Consider the following 17,361-nt stretch of genomic DNA (forward strand, 5'->3'; position numbering starts at 1 on the left):
TTGTGTTGGGTAGTTCATCATAGTGATTTTCTTAAAAAAAAAAAAAAAAAAAAAAAAAATTGCCTACCTCCAACTGCTGGTGTTCAAATCAGCTCTTCAGCATTTTCACTAAGGGCAATTCAACAACCTCTTATGTACTGGGTCTAAACCTGTAATTATCTGTATGCTGGGGACATTTCTGAGAGCTCATGTTGAGTTTCTCCTGAAAGTATCACTTGTGTTCTTAAATCAGTATTTTTGCTCTTTTCTGAAGGCTGTATTGGAGGTACAGGAAGGAACTATCCATCTGTATTGCTGAAGTTTTAAAAATCAGTCAGCCTCTGAGTGCTGCTGCTCATCAGGCAATTTGAGTCCTTCAGGTATCTCAGGCTGCAGTTCCAGGGCAATTTAAATCAACTTTTGCTGTTCAGTACCACTCGCCCAGCCCTGGCTTGGCATACTTTCTCCCTTCTTGTCACAGTTACTGGTGATTGAAATGACTGTGATGACCTGCTTCAGTGCTAAGCCAGCTGAAAACTAAAGCTAGAAACTTCCTGTGGCTTTTGAGAACCACGAACTGGATCGCAAGCACTTTAGTACATCAAGGTGGGACTAGCAGCGCCGACTTAGAATAGCTTAAACTGTTGTGGGACTACAAGCTTTAGGGAAAGTGCAGTAATTGTTCTTGAATTAGTTGAGCTGGATGACTGTGGCTTCTTGGTATGCTGTGGAGATGATGCTTTTTACATCTTCAGATTATAAATGCAGGGTCCCCAACTTGTTTTTTAGACACAAAATATGGAACATACAGGCTTGAAATACCTGTTTTCTCCGCCACTAATGAACTTCTTGCTGTATTTAATTTTCTTATTTAAAGATGCAGCCATTTGAAACGGAGCAGAATTTTTTGACCGTGAGTGATACTCTCTAACTGAGAACTGGGAAGCAAAGTTGTGAAACTGTACACTTGGGTTTTAGTTCTTTGAAATATCAGAGCTGTTTTTTGGGAAGGGCTGGAATTTTTCAGTGTTTTTGGTGTCTTTTTCCTGTTTGAAAGTAGTGAAGTTCATTTGTGACACATCTGGGTGAATTCTTAAGTCATAATACAGTGCAAAGATTAAAATGTAATAGTGAATACTTAGAGATGTTTTAATTTTGTTGGCAGCCTACAATTGTAACATGGAGGATACTAATGACAAGTAGCGTGCTGATGCTGTTAATTCTTACCACGTTTCTTTGAATGCTTTGTAAAGAACCTTCTTCAAACTTATTCAGTTAGGAATCTAGTTTTTGTTTTTTTCTGACCTTCCTCCTCCTTATCATCAATAAAAAGAGACAATTTGCATCGTTTCATAACAATACAGAATTATATGTGTTTGGACAGTTTTGCTCAACTTCTCTTTTGGCGGGTGGTGGGGTTGATTGAATGTGCTATTCCATGTTAGAGGGTTACAACAGGGACAGGAAAGAAGCTAGATTTTGGTCAGCTAATGTGAGAGTATAGTTCAGTGGGATAAAAAGTTTTGCTAGTTAATAAGCTGTATTGACCCAAATTTGAGAAGGGAGAGGAAGGGAAAAAGAAAGCTACCAGGTCAGGAAATGGGAGGTCGGCACCTGTCGGTTGGCAGTAAATATTTGTCATCTGTTGAAAGTGCATTTTGAACAAAGGGATTATGCTTGTGCTTTCCTGAAAAGTAGGAAACATTTAGAATGAAGGAAGCCACCTTTCTTCTAGCTGTCTTTCTAGGATGTGAGCAGAGCGTGTAATTATTTTTGTCCTCAGTTCATGCACAATGCTGTCTTATTTTCTAAGATGGATGAAACCATTGTAAAACGTAAGAAAGGCATGCACATAATGACCTTTTCTCCCCAGCATTACCATCTTACTTTGACTTTTGTTATTCAGAAGTATATTAATTTAAACTGTAAAACTTTGGTTTGATTTTTGTGTGGGCAGATAAGCATGCAATCTAAACCGGTATATAATGAACATTTTAACAAAACAAGTTTGGAACTTGTCTTCTGAAGAGTAGAAACAGTTAATTTTTTTAATAACTTTTTGCATATTTCTGATAATGTACTGGAACTTATTAAAAATTGCTCACTTTAAATGTCTCCACAGACTTGGTTAACCCATCAAGGATTTACTATGCTTCTGCAGCTTCATACTGTAATAACATTCTGTTTGGTTCTTGTAATCTGTCTAGTATTTATTCATGATACTTCTCTCTTCATCAAAATCTTTGTTTAGCTGAGGGAAATGGCTAGATCTACCTGTGCTTCTCTTTGGGCACTGTGTTGAAAAAGCAGAACTTGAAATTTTGCATAATTAAATTTTAAGTCTTAAGTAAAGTGACTTGTAGGGGAGCTGTGATAATTTGGTTAATTGTAGATTTATTCAGTTTGTGCACTCAGTTTTACTCAAAATCTTGCAAATGAAAATGTCAGCAGATTCACTATTTAATGAGATTTTTTTTTTTTTAAATTACATTCCTTTGGTGAATGTTTTTGTACATTTTTCCAAAATTTGTGGGATTCAAAAAGTTCATGTGAAACTGGATGCCTTTTTGGAAGGATGATGTTGTCTCCTAAACAGCAGTTGTAGGAGCTAATTGAATGTGATCTTGAAGGATGCATATCTAGACATTCTCTCCTAAGACCAGTATACATGTATGCAATGTAAATATTGTGATATTTGACTTTGAATTAAAATTATGAATAGCTTTCACTTTCTTCTGTGTTTATGTAATGAGCAAGCATTTTATTACTATATTATTATTTTCAAGGTTAAAAAGTAGTCAGAGATATTTTTTCATAATTACTCCTTTACAGAAATGTTATTTCAATAATTTCACTTAAAATTACTTTTTCCTATTAAATATTTTCACAAGGTTTTTATTTTAAATGAGTTGCACACATAGTGTATATAAAGAACTAATGGTAGTGTATAGTATTTTAAACGAACTGTCAAATTTGTGATTTTCAGCTCATTAAGTGTAGAAAGCGAATAAAGAATTCCAAACCCCGACCTTAAGGACAGATTCAGTGAAGGGCCAGAGAGCTCTCTGTGAAAGCCACCAGAGAGTACTGATAGGTTGCTATGTTCTAATTCCTATTAATCATTAAAGTAGTACTGCTGAAGTACCCACTGGCTTACTGATTTTTTTTTTTTTTTTAATCTCTGGATTGATGTCACCTGAGAGGTAAAGGGGGATACTAATCCTGAAGTTCCATTATTTCTGTACTGTAGGAAAGGCTTCCCTAATACATTATCAGAGTTATTCTTAAGAGCCATTTAATGTCAGTGCCAAGCTGGCACTCAGCTATACAGTCTTCAACGGGCATGACTATTACTACATTTTAATCTAGCCTTGAGAACACAGGCCACGTGCTGGATACTCCTCGTTCTGCAGTCATTATAATCAATACAGTTGTTGCATGAAATTGGTCATAAAGAAGGTTTGGAACAGTGGCTACACTTCGAGTTATCTAGGTAGTAACATGGGTGTGTCAAATAGCATATAATTGTAGCAAGGATTTGAGGCAACTGCTGCAATAAAACAATATAATTACAGACTGTGTGCAAGGTATCAGTCAAATACATGGAAAGTTTGTGTGCTGAGATCATTTGAGGTAGTAGTACTGAATTCTTTCAAAGACTCAACTTTAGTTCATTAGCTAATATTTATTGTCAATTCTGTACTCAGTGACAAATTTGGGGAGTTTTCTGTATTCTCTGTAACAAAATTTTGTTTTATTTTTAAAGTAGAAGTTAGTTTCATTTAATTTGCATTAGTATCTTGCCTGTTACTTTCTGTTTGTCTTGAACTGTTGTCCGGGTTATTTGTTTACAAATAAATTTGTTTTGTAATTGTTGCAACTGAATAAATATGGAAAGAACTGAACTATTTCAGGAGGAGGGAGTAAAATGATTAAAAACCAAAGATATATAAATACATGCTTCTGTAATCACCATAAGATTAAATTACTATAGTTTTAGAGTAAACTTGCTGTTTTAATAGCTTAGCGAAAAAATAAGAGAATGGAGATAAAATATAAGGCTAGACTGTTGTTATTAAATGTGTTAAAATCTAACAGTCTTAGCAGTAATGTTATATAAAATGCTATATTCTTTGTTCCGCTCAGTACTGTACTAATGATTGTGGGTCACCGTTGAAGAAAAAATTGAATAAATCATGGACAACAACACACTACACTATTATTTATGCACTGCTTAGAAGTATTACCATGGTATGAATCCAAAGCAGACAACACAAAGCTCACATAGCCCATTCCTCAAAACAAAAAAAACAGAAGTGGAAAACAAAAAACAAAACCTCAGTAGACCTGTATGAATGGAGGCTCAACCTGAATAAAAACATTGCAATTAACTGGTGAGGTTTCTGGCTATGGAGCAAATCAGTTAGTATATAGATTAGAGTGACCCTGAAATTTAGCTTTTCAGTTGTTTCCAACTGGTAAAGAACCCTTTTACCCTGTCTGGACAACACAGTGTGTTTGGTAACATGCTGTGAACTTATGCCACTTGCAGCATAATGTCTGTTTAACAACAATGTTCTGTGGAAAATGAGTTTGTTTACATTAATCAATTAGTTTGACTGTTTATCTTCTCCAAAAGACCCATGGGCTGTAAAGGGGGTCACTGTTTAGAGCCCAGCAAGCCACCACCTAAGCAGTGGGATAAGAACCATGGGCAGTCATCTGCTTAACAGTACCTGGTCACTAAGATAAAGCCCTTCTGTAATAGGTAAGAGTTGCATGAGGCCTGCTGACTGCAGAATTAATGTTGAGCATCATTTCTGGTCTTATTCCTCTCTAATCCAAAAGGCAAGGCATCATTCTAACGCTTCTGTAAATCTGAAAATTCCAGAATTTAGTACTGTGGGAGAAATCACTGTGTAAAGAAATTAGAGCAAATAACTGAGTGACATATTAATTATATAATTCGCTAGTGGAAAGCACGCCTAAGCGATTACAAAAGGCTTTTTTTTTTTTTAAAGCCTTATGTAATAGGGCAGTATTAGTGCTGCTGTATGATGAACAGGGAAACAGGGCCACTGAAACCCAGCTGATGTCTCCCATGAAATTACACATTTTTAAGAAGAGTATTGAGATTGCAAATTCAAATTAGAAGATGCTAGAATTAAGGTTGCTAGTTACGACCTTTTTGTATCAATGAACTTTTCCTTGGAGTTAATCACTATGCTCTGAGTGACTAGGTTTTTTTCTTTGCCACACCCTTATTTAAATAAATGGGACATAGTATGTTCATTTCTCAGGTAAGCAACTGAGATGTAACATTTGAAGTGGAAAATGTTGATTGCTTTGTACGCCTAACTTGAGGCGAGTGGAAACTGAGTTTTCAGAATACTTGACTTTTAAATAGCAATTTATGTATTATAGTAAAATTACATTTGATGTAAGCAGCACTAGTAAGTGCCAACATGTCTACGGAGTTGCAAGTCAGGCAGTTAGAGAATGGGGCTCCCTCATCCTCACCCCGTGTTGTGAGTGGTTTGGTGTGGCAGGGGAGCGATTGGGCTGGCTGTGCATTCTGGTGAAGGTGTGACTGACAGCTGGCAGCTTCCTACAAAGGGGTATGCCTGTGCCCTCCTTTGTGCTCAGTCTGCTGCTTGTGGGATATGTCACTAAGCCAGTTCAGCTTGCTAAACAGGCAAAACCTAATCTGACAGCAGTAGTTTGCTGCTGTGTTAAACTGGCTCTAGAAGGGCCCAGCCAGAGCTGTTGCTGGTGCAAAGAAGAGGGAGGGACTCTGCAGGCAGCCCAGAGGAAGGAGAGAGGAATGGAGCCACTGGTTTTGATGGGAGCGAGCAGTTACCATTTCAGCTGTTGTTGAACTTAAGTCTACGGAAGAAACCCTTCTATACAAGAAAACTCAGAATAGTTCTGACTTGTGATTTGGGAGAGTTTCTTTCTCTGAGGTGACTGTGTAAGATCAATGTTCTAATTATAAGCACACACATTGTGTCTAAAGCTGGCAATATTCATTTAAGCAACCACTTATGAAAAAGTTTATGTTTAGCACTACGTTTTTTTGTTGGCATAAGAGGTGATTTGAATCTAATTATTCAGGATAGCATTTAGCTGCCTAGGCACTTGAATCTTCTTGCTATCCCTGCATACAGGAAGCAGGAGTGATTCAGACACCTGCTCTTCATTATGCATCTTTGAGGAAATCTTCAAGGCAGATTCATCCCAAGGATTGAAATAAGAAAGGGGAAATATTAGGTGTAATCATATCAATGCTGATACTCTGTTTTTCATTAAGGTCAGGATTCCGCAAAACACTTCAGCTTATGCATGAGATCTGTTGTAACATTGATTACTTCCACCACCTCTGTTTTTTGCAGTCTGACTGTGCATGTTCTTGTCAAAACTCAGTTATTGTTAACTTACACATTTATCCAGAAGAGAAAGAGCCATTCCCAAGCAGTGTAAGATACAGATTTTGAGCTAAAGCTCTGGCATTGCAACCATGTCAGCCTGGTCCTGGCAGTAAAAACAGCTTTGCTTTTCTGTGCATGGCCTCTTTCCTGCATTTTGCTGTGTTCTTGTAGCCCAGCAGTAAAGTACTATTGGCAAAGTGTCACTGGTTAAAGTACTAAAGTTTAAAGTTACTCCCCTTCCTCTACCCTTTCCCCTCCTCAACCTGCCCCTGAACCAGTCTAAAAAAACAGAAATGATGAATACTTGTTTTATCTCTTTTAATTTTTTTAAACTTCACTGAGCAAGAACAGTTTCTTTATGGCTCGGGAAGTTATCTGAAGCTTAACTACTACCTAGGTATGTTTGGTTTGACTCATGAGTCTCTTATTTTTGTTGCTTTGATAAATAGCAAAACCTAAAGATCACAATGTCCTAAAATAAAGCTAACAACATATCATTATAAAAATAATTTTATTTTACATTACAAGCCATCTGATTTTAAAGAAACAGTAGTAACTGTTCATATTCTTAAACAGAGGTCACTTAACTTTTTTGTGCATATGAAGAGTAAAAACTATGAACCTGTTCTTTTTTACTTCAGTTGGTTTTGAGGGGGGGGAAATAGGGAAGAGTTTTCCCTTTGATTTTCTTAAATTTAGCTGACAATTCTGTGCAGAGTTTTATAACTGTATCTGAAACTTGTCAATTACATTGTGGATAAAGAGGTGGTACTTTTCAATTTTCTTGGCACACTGAGGTTATGTTAACATGTTCGATCTTCTAAGCTTTTATTAAAAATATTCTGTAGTGATCTTCGTATACTTTTGTGCAGAGATTTGGAGTGAGTGAAATTTCACTTTTCTTACTAAATGTTAAGCAGTTTCTGAAAAGATGTTAAGGAGGTTAGTAATCACGAATTATTGTAAATGTTAACAGCATGACAAGATGGGAAGGAGTAGTTCTCTTTTTTAAAAGCTTACAATTATTTTGTAACTAAAAAAAGTGAAGGGTTGGCATGACTATATTGTCATTTTACAAAGTTGTCTTTACAATATGCTCCCTTAAGACCTTCACCAAGATTTATGCAGAGGAATCCCTATTGATGTATCTTTTATTTTTCTCATATATATGAGGCATATATATGCCTCATCCTCGAGGAAACACTAAAAGCAAAATCGTTGGATTTTCAAGCAGAGGCTGAGTCACTGGACTCTGGAAGTGATAGGCAAATTGAGATTAGGAAAGTAGAAGTATGGATATGTTGGCATTAAAATGCAGAGTGTAAGCAGCTCTATTTGTTCTGATAGCTCTGAAAGGTTACTTAGCTATTACATTTTTTTCTCTTTGTATTTCTTTCTCCTCCTTTTCTTTAACAGTGCTGTAAATTCAGTCTGAAATTAAAAAAAAAAAAAAAATCGGTCATTTATTCCTAATTATTAAAAAAAATGAAATTTAACAAACTATGTATGAATTAATGTAGCTTTGTCTGTTTCTTAGACTTGTAACATAAATGAGTAAAAATTGCTGGAATTCATGCTTAGATTAAGCAGGAATAGCACCTTAAGAAAAGTGCGGTTTTATTTTATTGTTTCTTGACCCTTATGGTTTGTTCAACATCACTTACATGTGGAGCTGTCATAGAAGAGCCGGAGCACAGGTGTTTAACTGAGAAATCCATCAATTTAACACTGAGCTCAAATTATTGAGGAAGGGAGTGTTCATGCGTTGACCAGGTTTGCTATGCAAAGCAGCAATCAAATCTAAGCAAGGCAGAGAGGAAATAAAACATGGATTAGAGAAATAAAAATGGTTGAAATTCAGTAAAGACAGATGCCTCAATTATCTGGGGCAGTTACTGTTGATGAAAGTTAAATGATAGTACTTCAAAAGAGGAAAGAAAATGTTTCAAAAAGTGTAAAATTATACTACCAGCCTAAGAGCTGATCATATTCTCCATTGAATTAAAAAAAAAATAATTTGTTTTATGTTTTTTACTTTTACGAGTGCTAGTGACTAATACTACATTGAATGCACTATTCAAAATTCAGTATGCTGTAAACGGTAGTCCAAATTGCAGTCAAGAACAGTGTTTTGGGGTTCGTTTTTTTGTTTGTTTTTTTTCTTTTTGTTGGTTTTTTTTTGAACTATTAAAAATAATCTCTAAAGAAATATTCAGAAGTACTATACTGTGTAGACTAGAAGACTGAGAAACCAATGAACGGACACTTTCCCCTTAAATACAGCTGAGGAGTAGTGGTAGCACTTTTCTTTAAACAATAGAGTAAATATTCAGGAATGTGAAACCACAGCTCTCATATTTCACGTAAGTTCCCAAATCATTAAACCACAGGCTCTGATGATGCTTTCCATCTTCTGTGTTCATTGCACAGATGAAAGTAAAAGTTCCGTATGATTGGGAAAAGGAAAAACGAAGGGACTCGCCTTGAAGTTGGAAATAAAGGTTCTCCTCAAAGTGCTATTTATACGTTTTACCCAACACAACTTTTATCCTTCACAACTGCAATCATTCACAACTCCAGTCCCAAGTAAAAGAACAGGAACCCACCTCCTGGTGATGTCCTTTATCATTAGGCTAGAGATGCCTCTGGCACTTTGTACGTATTTTTTTTTTCTCCCCTCCTGGGCAGCGATCTGCCTTATTGAAGGGTGAAGTGGAAAGTGCCTTGTTCTGCCTTTCTTTGGCCTGCTGTTGGGGCACTCCTGGAACATCAGTGTGGTGGTGTTGATGCATTTTTGGCTGAGATGGTACTAGGATCTTCATTGTCATTTCCTGGACAATGTACCAGCTGCTGGACCGTTACATTGCATTTTCTTGGAGTTGTAATTTCTTTCTTAAAGCAACTTTCCTGAAGTTGTCATGCCTTGAGTTAGTTTTGGAAAGTGTATTAGATTAGGTCCTTTTGGATGTCAACACTTTCAAGTTTGAGAATTCTAGTTTGAGAATCCCAGATGAAAAACAGGCATCAGACTTTCAGTTTAATTAAGACTATTTTGCCTTTCAGCATGTATTGTAGCAGCGTTTTAGACACCTTGGTAAGTTCCACGTGGAATACAGAGGCATGTGTTAGCAAGGCTAGTACCTTAGTGTACTAGTCTTCCTCCTGGGTAGAAATATCATGGTAAATTAAAATATAATATAAGTATGCTTAAGTAAAAACTGAGATATACAGAAGAATCTTTATGTACTTAAAAGAGTAAATTTAATAGGATTATATAGTAAAATATGATGTTACTGACATGTTGGTCCTACTTTAAGAAATACCTTTTTAGGTCATGGAGGGGGAATAATTAGTTCATAAAAATTGGTCTCTTCTGTATCTATTTTCTGGTTTTTTTTTTAACATCCTGTTAATGATCGGTAAACTAAAACTTCTAAAGTACGTTAAGACTCTGTAAACTGAGTAATTTAATTTCTGTGTGTATACCTAAATGGTATGTAGGTGCTGCTTGATACTAAGGTAGATGAAAGAATACTTATTTTTGTCAGCCTTTCTCCATCTAAAGCTGAATACTAGAATCAGCTTTATACTGATTAATAGTGCTCATAAACTTAGAGGCAGATAAGTTTATGCAGAAGTGATGTTAGAACAGTTGCAGGTTATTTTCAAGTTAATTAGTGACTGCTAATGAATGGACTTGAGTCATGAGTTGAAACAAACTTACTCTCTGTATTTCCTGATTAGAGAATGCTCTGAAGAATGTGTCCGCTGCTGTCACAGATTAGTTTTTGTTGATCTAAGCCTTCATTTAAAAATGTCTTCTGTACCTTGACATTCAGAATATGGAGGTACTTCCTTTCAACAAGCCGTCTGAAGATAACCCTGTGTCAAGAAGACTCTTGCATTCAGATTTTATTGGTATTTCATTGTCTTTCGAGGGAATTTGATGTTTGTTTGCAGATATTATTACATTAACAGTGGTCAACGTGTGAAAATAATCAGTGTTGTGAAATGCCTTGTACTGCTTATTCCCTTTTCTGTAGGGGAATAAAATTATACTTGGACATCAGTGTAACTCTGCCTCCCTATCAAGTTTACCACTTTTGGAGTGCTGGTAAAGTTAAAAAGTTAAAACTCTTGCCTTAGTCCAAAGTCAGAGAAATGAACAGCCTCACTCCTCTGACGAGGTAACCAAGTTGGACACTTCATGGTGATTTTAAGTATCAGTATTAACAATTGCATTCATCTCTAACAAATGTATCCAGGTATTGTGTTTATGCTGTGCATTTCACGTGCTAAATTCTCATTTATTCCCTGGGGATACCGATGCATACACAACTTCTTTACTTGCATCCCCAAACAGTGAAATACTCAGTCTTAACAGGCTCCTGGGTTTTGATAGCACTCGACAATGGAGCTTGTTCCACAAATCATTGCCCTTGTTTTTCACACTGGCACAACTTGAGACAAATAGGCAAGAAGGAAATCCTGGAGAGATGCAGTCTGTTGCCTGTTTCACAGTAACTTACCCTTTGCGATGGGGATTTTCTGCTGGCCCCACGGCCTGGAGCAGCCGGCGGCCCCGCTCTAGCCCCGCGGCACGGCGGGGCCCGAGTGCGCCGGCTGGGGCGGTGGCGGGGCCGCCTCTCTTGCCAGCAGCTGTGGTTGTGGGATCAGCTCAGTTGTGCCGTGAAGCCACAGCTTTAGGAAGATCCAGTGTGGTGTTTTGTGCATGTAGGAACCATTTTGGCTGCAGGGCGGATCTGGACTTGGGGCAGCACTTCATTTGAAGTTCCGTGAGCACAAAGTCTGTGTTGAGGCTCTGAGATAGAGAACAGAGTCCTCTTCTGTGCATTTAAACGTTAGGTGGTTTCATTTCACACCATCAGATTTTTTCAGAATAGTGCTTAGAAGATTTTTTAGGTAATGCCCTTTGACAATGCTTGACAGCTACCGGTTAATTTAATGTCAGCTGGAAGATACCCACTTCTTAATCCAGAATTGTCTTGAAGGGGGTTTAGTATACAATAATAATGGATAATTAAAGACATTCTAAATAATACTAACTTGTCTGACATTTGGAACAGTAAGTCTGTGATTGTTAATTTAAGCAATAGATCTGTTGCTTCTATAGGAGAAAACGTCCATCAGAAATCCTAAATGTGAAGTAAGCTACAATGTTCTCCCTGACCAGGTGCTACTCCTTCAGCATTTCTTTTGTTACGTTATTTTTTCACCAGCTTTCTCCTTGTGAACTGCTACCATTAGAAGCTCAGTAGGAGCAAAAGTCTATGTTAATTTGCCTGACTGTAACTGCACAATTAAAGCAGTTTATCAGCAGGGGTTAGGACAATCAGTGTGTTCCGATGCTTCATGTTATGAAATTACTTCTGTTGTTCAAACAGATACTGTAATTAGTGCATCATTTTAAACTGGTTTTCTGCAGGGCTGGCTCGGAGTTTCATCTGATAAAAACCTCTATTTTTGTTACTTACCTAAGCACTTACTTTGTTTGCAGGCTACTTCTAAAGTAACAACTTCTATTGAAATGTTCATGTCAGGAGTATGTCATGTGAATACAGGTTGGGGGTGGGTGGGTTGTTTTTCAGGTTTTGTTTTCATCAGCTGGTCCGGTCAAGACTTAGATTCACTGGCAAAAATGGAAGGAGAAAACTCCATGTTTGTATTTACAGTTGTTACTACATACCAGCATTTAATACTTAGTTCTTACTCAGATGAACAAGTTGCTTCGTGTCAGATAATAAACATAACTGCATGTTTTGTCCTTGGCCCATGCATAATTAGATTTCACTTAGGATAGTTCCGTGAGACATGGTGAGCCAGTCTTTAAGTGGCAGTTACGTGTTAAAATATGGTCCCTCATCTTCTTGGGTTCCCAGTTACAGCACCGACCTTGTGTTGGCACTCAGTAGCCCCTTATCTTAGTCAACCCACTTGTCCAGGAGAAAATGCGGGGGAAAGGGGTGTGGTTTTGCTGCATCAGCACGCTGGCCTGGCTCTCTGAAGGCTGATGTGGTGCTGGGGCCAGTCCCAGCGGAGGAATAAGGACTGCCTGGTAAGGGGAGTGAACCTGTTGAAGTTGTCACAAAAGGGTACAATAAGACAACAGTGAGAGACGATTCGAGTGATTTTTGTTTCATTAGGGCTAGAGCACTCATGAATGTGTATCAGCTGATGTGGAGTTATTTGTATATCTGAGACTTCTAAGTGGTTTATTCCTTGCACAATATGTTAGAGAAATCCTCTGTCTTCCAAATGCTTCTTTTCAACGATCTGTGCAGCAGAGACGCCAAAAACTTAAAAATAAAATCCTGTAGCTCAGGTTGGCAGAAAGAACAGTTATGAGAACAAAAGTTACATTGAACAACACAAGATGGACAACTCCTGTGGCCCATGAAAGGTTAGGAGTAATGACTTAGTTTAGGGAAAAGAGCATTCTTAGATTCCTCTGACTTGGTTTTACCAGTTCAACTGTGTCCACAAAAGGTTGTTAAGTAAGGTATAATCTGTATTGAATGGTTGAGTAATGTTTCTCTCGGACTCATTAACTCAGACCTGACATTGTTGCATGGCTACAATACATATCAACTTTTATTTAAAAATACTTAAACTAGAGCAGAATTTGCTTACAAAATGACCTTTCTAATTTATCACTTTTTAGTGAAATTTAAATTTTGTTTCAAAATTGCTTTAAATCAACGTGTTAGCCTTTTTTTTTTAATTCACAGCTTCTTTTAAACTGCTTTTCCAATTATTTTTAAAGCTTTGATATATATGTGTGAATGTTTTCATTATGGAAAAGAAACATTAACCTAGAACTACTGTCAATTGTAATGTACCTATAGCACAATTTATTAGACAAAATATATTGTGGTAATTTTACTAAATAGCTGAATTTCTTCTCTCCACATCTTACCTCCTCCATTTGACTGTGAGAAGTGGCTATGAGTGATTATACTGTTTCTTATATCTTAGGATAATTTTAATTAAAGTTCTTAGAATGTACTTGAATTTAACTTTTTTACAGTTTAAAGGACTAAAGCTGTTCTGATGCCTTTTAATTTTAGCGTTCAATTTGACATTGTATGAAAACATTCCTCCCTTTTACTCTAGCTTTTCTGTGTTTTTTATTATTCAGTAGGGAGAGCAGCTTGTTGTAATAGGTTGGTGAAAGCAGAATTTAATCACCTATCATCTCAAGATGAGTGAGGATACTAAGGTGCATTCTCAACATTTCCTTGAGCCAGGAGCTTTATTTCTTTAAAAGGTCCCTGCTGTTGGTACTGAGCTGTGTTTGTATTTTCTACTGGCCAACATTACTGGAAATTGTATGAGTTAGAGTGGAAAAAGTACATAGGATGGGAGTTGCACTTATTTTAACACTACGGGCCATAGCTTTCTGAAAAAAATGCCACGTGGAAAACTTCCTTCCACTCTTATCACATTGCATTCATTCTTTCTTTATTGTCTAACTAATATATCCATGCCTGCATATGAACAGATACTAGGAAAGTATTTCTTTTCAGTGTTTATTTCATTTTCCTTTAATGGCATTTTGACAGCTGGAAATGGCTGGATTCTACTTTACCGGTTTTTAATTCGTCAACTTATTTTTAGTCAGTCAGCCATACTGTGAAGGTCTTTAGGCCTTTGTGGTGAGAAATAAAGTTTGAGATTTTTTTTAAAAGTTCTTGATAAAATATTTTCTGATGGCTTTCTTTCTGAAAATATTTTCCCCTTTCACCGTTTGAATCTTTTGAACAATTTCAGTCAAGGTTGACAGGCACTTCTTTCCTTTGGGTTTAAAGTTTTTTGAAAATTACTGGCTAGATAGAGGAGAGGCCTAACTTAATACCTCTAGTCGAGGGAAGAGATGTACTGAGTTTTCAGTCATCTGCTTTGTGTAGCTTACAGAAAGCTAGTAAGCTGCTGTCTCTTTCTTGTTAAGTTAATAGTCGAGGTATTAAGAAGGAGGATTTGGGATGGGATATGAAGATGTAAGTAGAAATGGCCTTAAAGGACTGGGATGCAGGAGGTGTAAGACCACGATTTGGAATTACTGTGGTAAGGTGAGGTGTATGGAAAACACAGGACACAAATCAACAGGGAGCTGGACTTCAGTATTTCTCCTTATGGAACGACTTTTCTAATATTAAAGCTTGGCTGTATAGGTGCAACTCGATTGCATCCTCTGCCTGCTTTTTGGCTCCCCCCAAAATCCCTCCCCAAGAAAATACAAAATAATTAGGAAAAAAAAAAACCCACAAAAAATGTTCTGTAATTATGTTACTTTTTCTTTTATTTTTTGTGCAACTAAATTCCGAGAAGTTATAGCAAGATTTTTTTTTTAAACTACCTGATCCATTGACCTTAATAGGAAGATAAATATTGAGCAGTTTCTTCAAGTCCATTATTGTGTATAGGTATCCTGAGGATAATGAATGTATATGCACAGGCAATGGAATAAAAGCAAAATCTGTTTACAGAATTAGGCTATATTTAAGGATGCTGAAATTTCTGCCAAACAAGGAGCACAGTGAAATTTCATCTGCCAGTTATGTTGCTCTTAATGTTCTTTAATTTAGCAGTCAAGATAGTTTGCTTGTAATTAAGGTTTTCTAATATTGTTGTTCCCCAAGGTTGTGGCATAAATCATTTTACTCCGTAGTTTTCTGCATCTTCACTGCCTCCATTTTTCCTGTATAATTCTTCCATAAACAGTCTCTGGGTTGTAGGAAAAATTCATACTGTAAATTACTTCTTGTGTATGTTATATAATATTGAATATATGCAGTTGAATTTCTTTTTCCCGAGTCTTTTATTCAGGTTTTCTGGTTTTCTTGGTGCTGTTTCTTTCTTCTATGTTGTGGTAACAAATGTTTTTTACCCAAAATAACTCTCATGGCAATTTCTGTTACACCTCGCTGCTTTTTCTTTTGGTAGACCTGGCAATCAGGCTGAATTGCTCAACAGTTGCTACTGAAAGACAAGAGGCAATGGGCACACTGAAATAAAAGAAATTACATTTAAACATAAGAAAAAGCTTTCTTTTATTGTGACTGAACACTGATTGAACGCTGAACAGGTCGCCTAGAGAGGTTGTGGAGTCTCCATCCTTGGAGGTATTTAAAACCTGGCCGTCAGCAACCCTTCCCCGAGTGTTGACCCTGCCCTGAGCAGGGGGATTGGTTGATGTCCAGGGTCCCTTCCCACCTCAGCCATTCTCTGGTTCTCTGAAGTAATCTGGTTTGTCTTAGCTGCAAGTCACTTCAAGATAGCCACAGTTTGTAGTTTCTTTCTACAAAGTTATGCAGCAGGGCAAGTTGTAGTCATTCTCTCCTGCCCATCTTTTCACCATATTCTCCCCAAACAATTTCAAAAGAAAAGAAAACCCTAACCAGCCCTTAAAATCTTGGACCAAATTTCATGAGTCTTAAGAAAGATACCTTCCAACTTGAATTCCAGATATATTCAATTTACGTGTTCAGCCTTTTCTATAATAAAACAGGGTTGGGAAAAGTTGTTTTCAAGACTCGTTTCACAGAGGACTAGTTTAATTTAAGTAAAGATTTTACTTGGGGGAAATATGTTTTCCCAAACCATTCTTTCAGTATTTAAAAGGAGAATGAGGTAGCATAAAAAATTGCAGCTTTTAACTGCAAGAGATTGCAGGTTCTCTCTCCTCCTATGAGCCTAGCCCTGTCGTACATTTTGCACCTGACTTTCCGTTTGAATGAATGACCTAGCGTAGATCTGAATTTCCTGCTTTTGCTAAAAACAAACAAACAAATAAATAATTGAACATACAGATTGGTATAACTTTCCACTAGCATTTTCAATAAACCAAAAGACATTTCTTGGAAAACTGTTAACCCACTAAGAAAGCAACCTCGTGGGACAGAATGGAAGCAGTGGAGGAATTCTAAGCCCTGGTCCGTTGAAGTAGAACAGAAGAAATTGGAAGCCCATTCCAAACTCTATTCTCTCTTTTTTTTTTGACTAATTATTTTTTTCAAAACGTATTGTGACTTCTATTCTTCTTAAGCTTTCTTTCAGTTTTACCACTTGACTTAAGAAATAATATTGTCCACAACAACAGGACTTTTATTAATTTACTAGAATACTTCATGATTATAGAAGAGCATATATAGAACTAGTCATATACTAGTTCACTTATCATACTGATAAGTATTTGTATGATTGTTTGTGCTGTGAGGTCTGACCTTAATAGTTTGTGTGATTATTGACCTTACACACAACATGTTCCACATAAAAGTAAATAAGGAGATGTATAACTTTTTGTGGGGAAAAAAGAATCTACAGTGTCATCTATTTATTGTCCTCTGTGCAGCGTTGGTTTTTAAAACAAAAAAAAAGAAAAATGGAACAAAAAAATCCTCATACTGCAACAGAATAATTTGAAGTACAACACCAATAGTTGAGATAACATTAATCTGAAATATTTAAATACCGAATAACAGAGTGGCAGGCTACCTTGTTTTACATAATAAAGAAAGTATTTTTCTGTATTCTGAAAGTTACAAATCAGGCATACATCCACTGTAACAATGTGTGGGTTTCGTTGCTGAAAGGTGTTAACTCCTCCAAATCTTCCAAGTTTTTGAGACTTTGCAGCATATTATTTTCATTATGAAAGAAACTGATGCAGCACAGTAAGGCCCCTTTATGTTTATGCCCACACTATGTATAAGCGTGCCATTTAATGGCATGGTAGCTAAAACTGCATTTAGGCATTCCTTCTCTTTTAGGAACATCTTCTCTTAGACGTTTTACTTGGGGACACCTTTCCTTGTCATTTATCCCTCTTGCTTTTTTTTTTCCTGTGGTACTACAGTTGTGCAGGTTATCATGCATCTCATGTTAGTAACCTGTACCTTTCTCATTCCAGCGTTGTGTCAGCTCACTTCCAGTC

General features: G+C 36.8%; 1 protein-coding gene across 21 annotated transcripts in view; it reads left to right on the forward strand.

Moving 5' to 3' along the window:
- QKI (QKI, KH domain containing RNA binding) overlaps positions 1 to 17,361 on the forward strand; it is a 165,804-nt gene that overhangs the window by 92,016 nt on the left and 56,427 nt on the right. The gene's annotated exons all lie outside the window — the stretch shown is intronic.

The sequence above is a fragment of the Calonectris borealis genome, chromosome 3, assembly GCF_964195595.1.
Source record: "Calonectris borealis chromosome 3, bCalBor7.hap1.2, whole genome shotgun sequence".
NCBI classification, from domain to species: domain Eukaryota; kingdom Metazoa; phylum Chordata; class Aves; order Procellariiformes; family Procellariidae; genus Calonectris; species Calonectris borealis.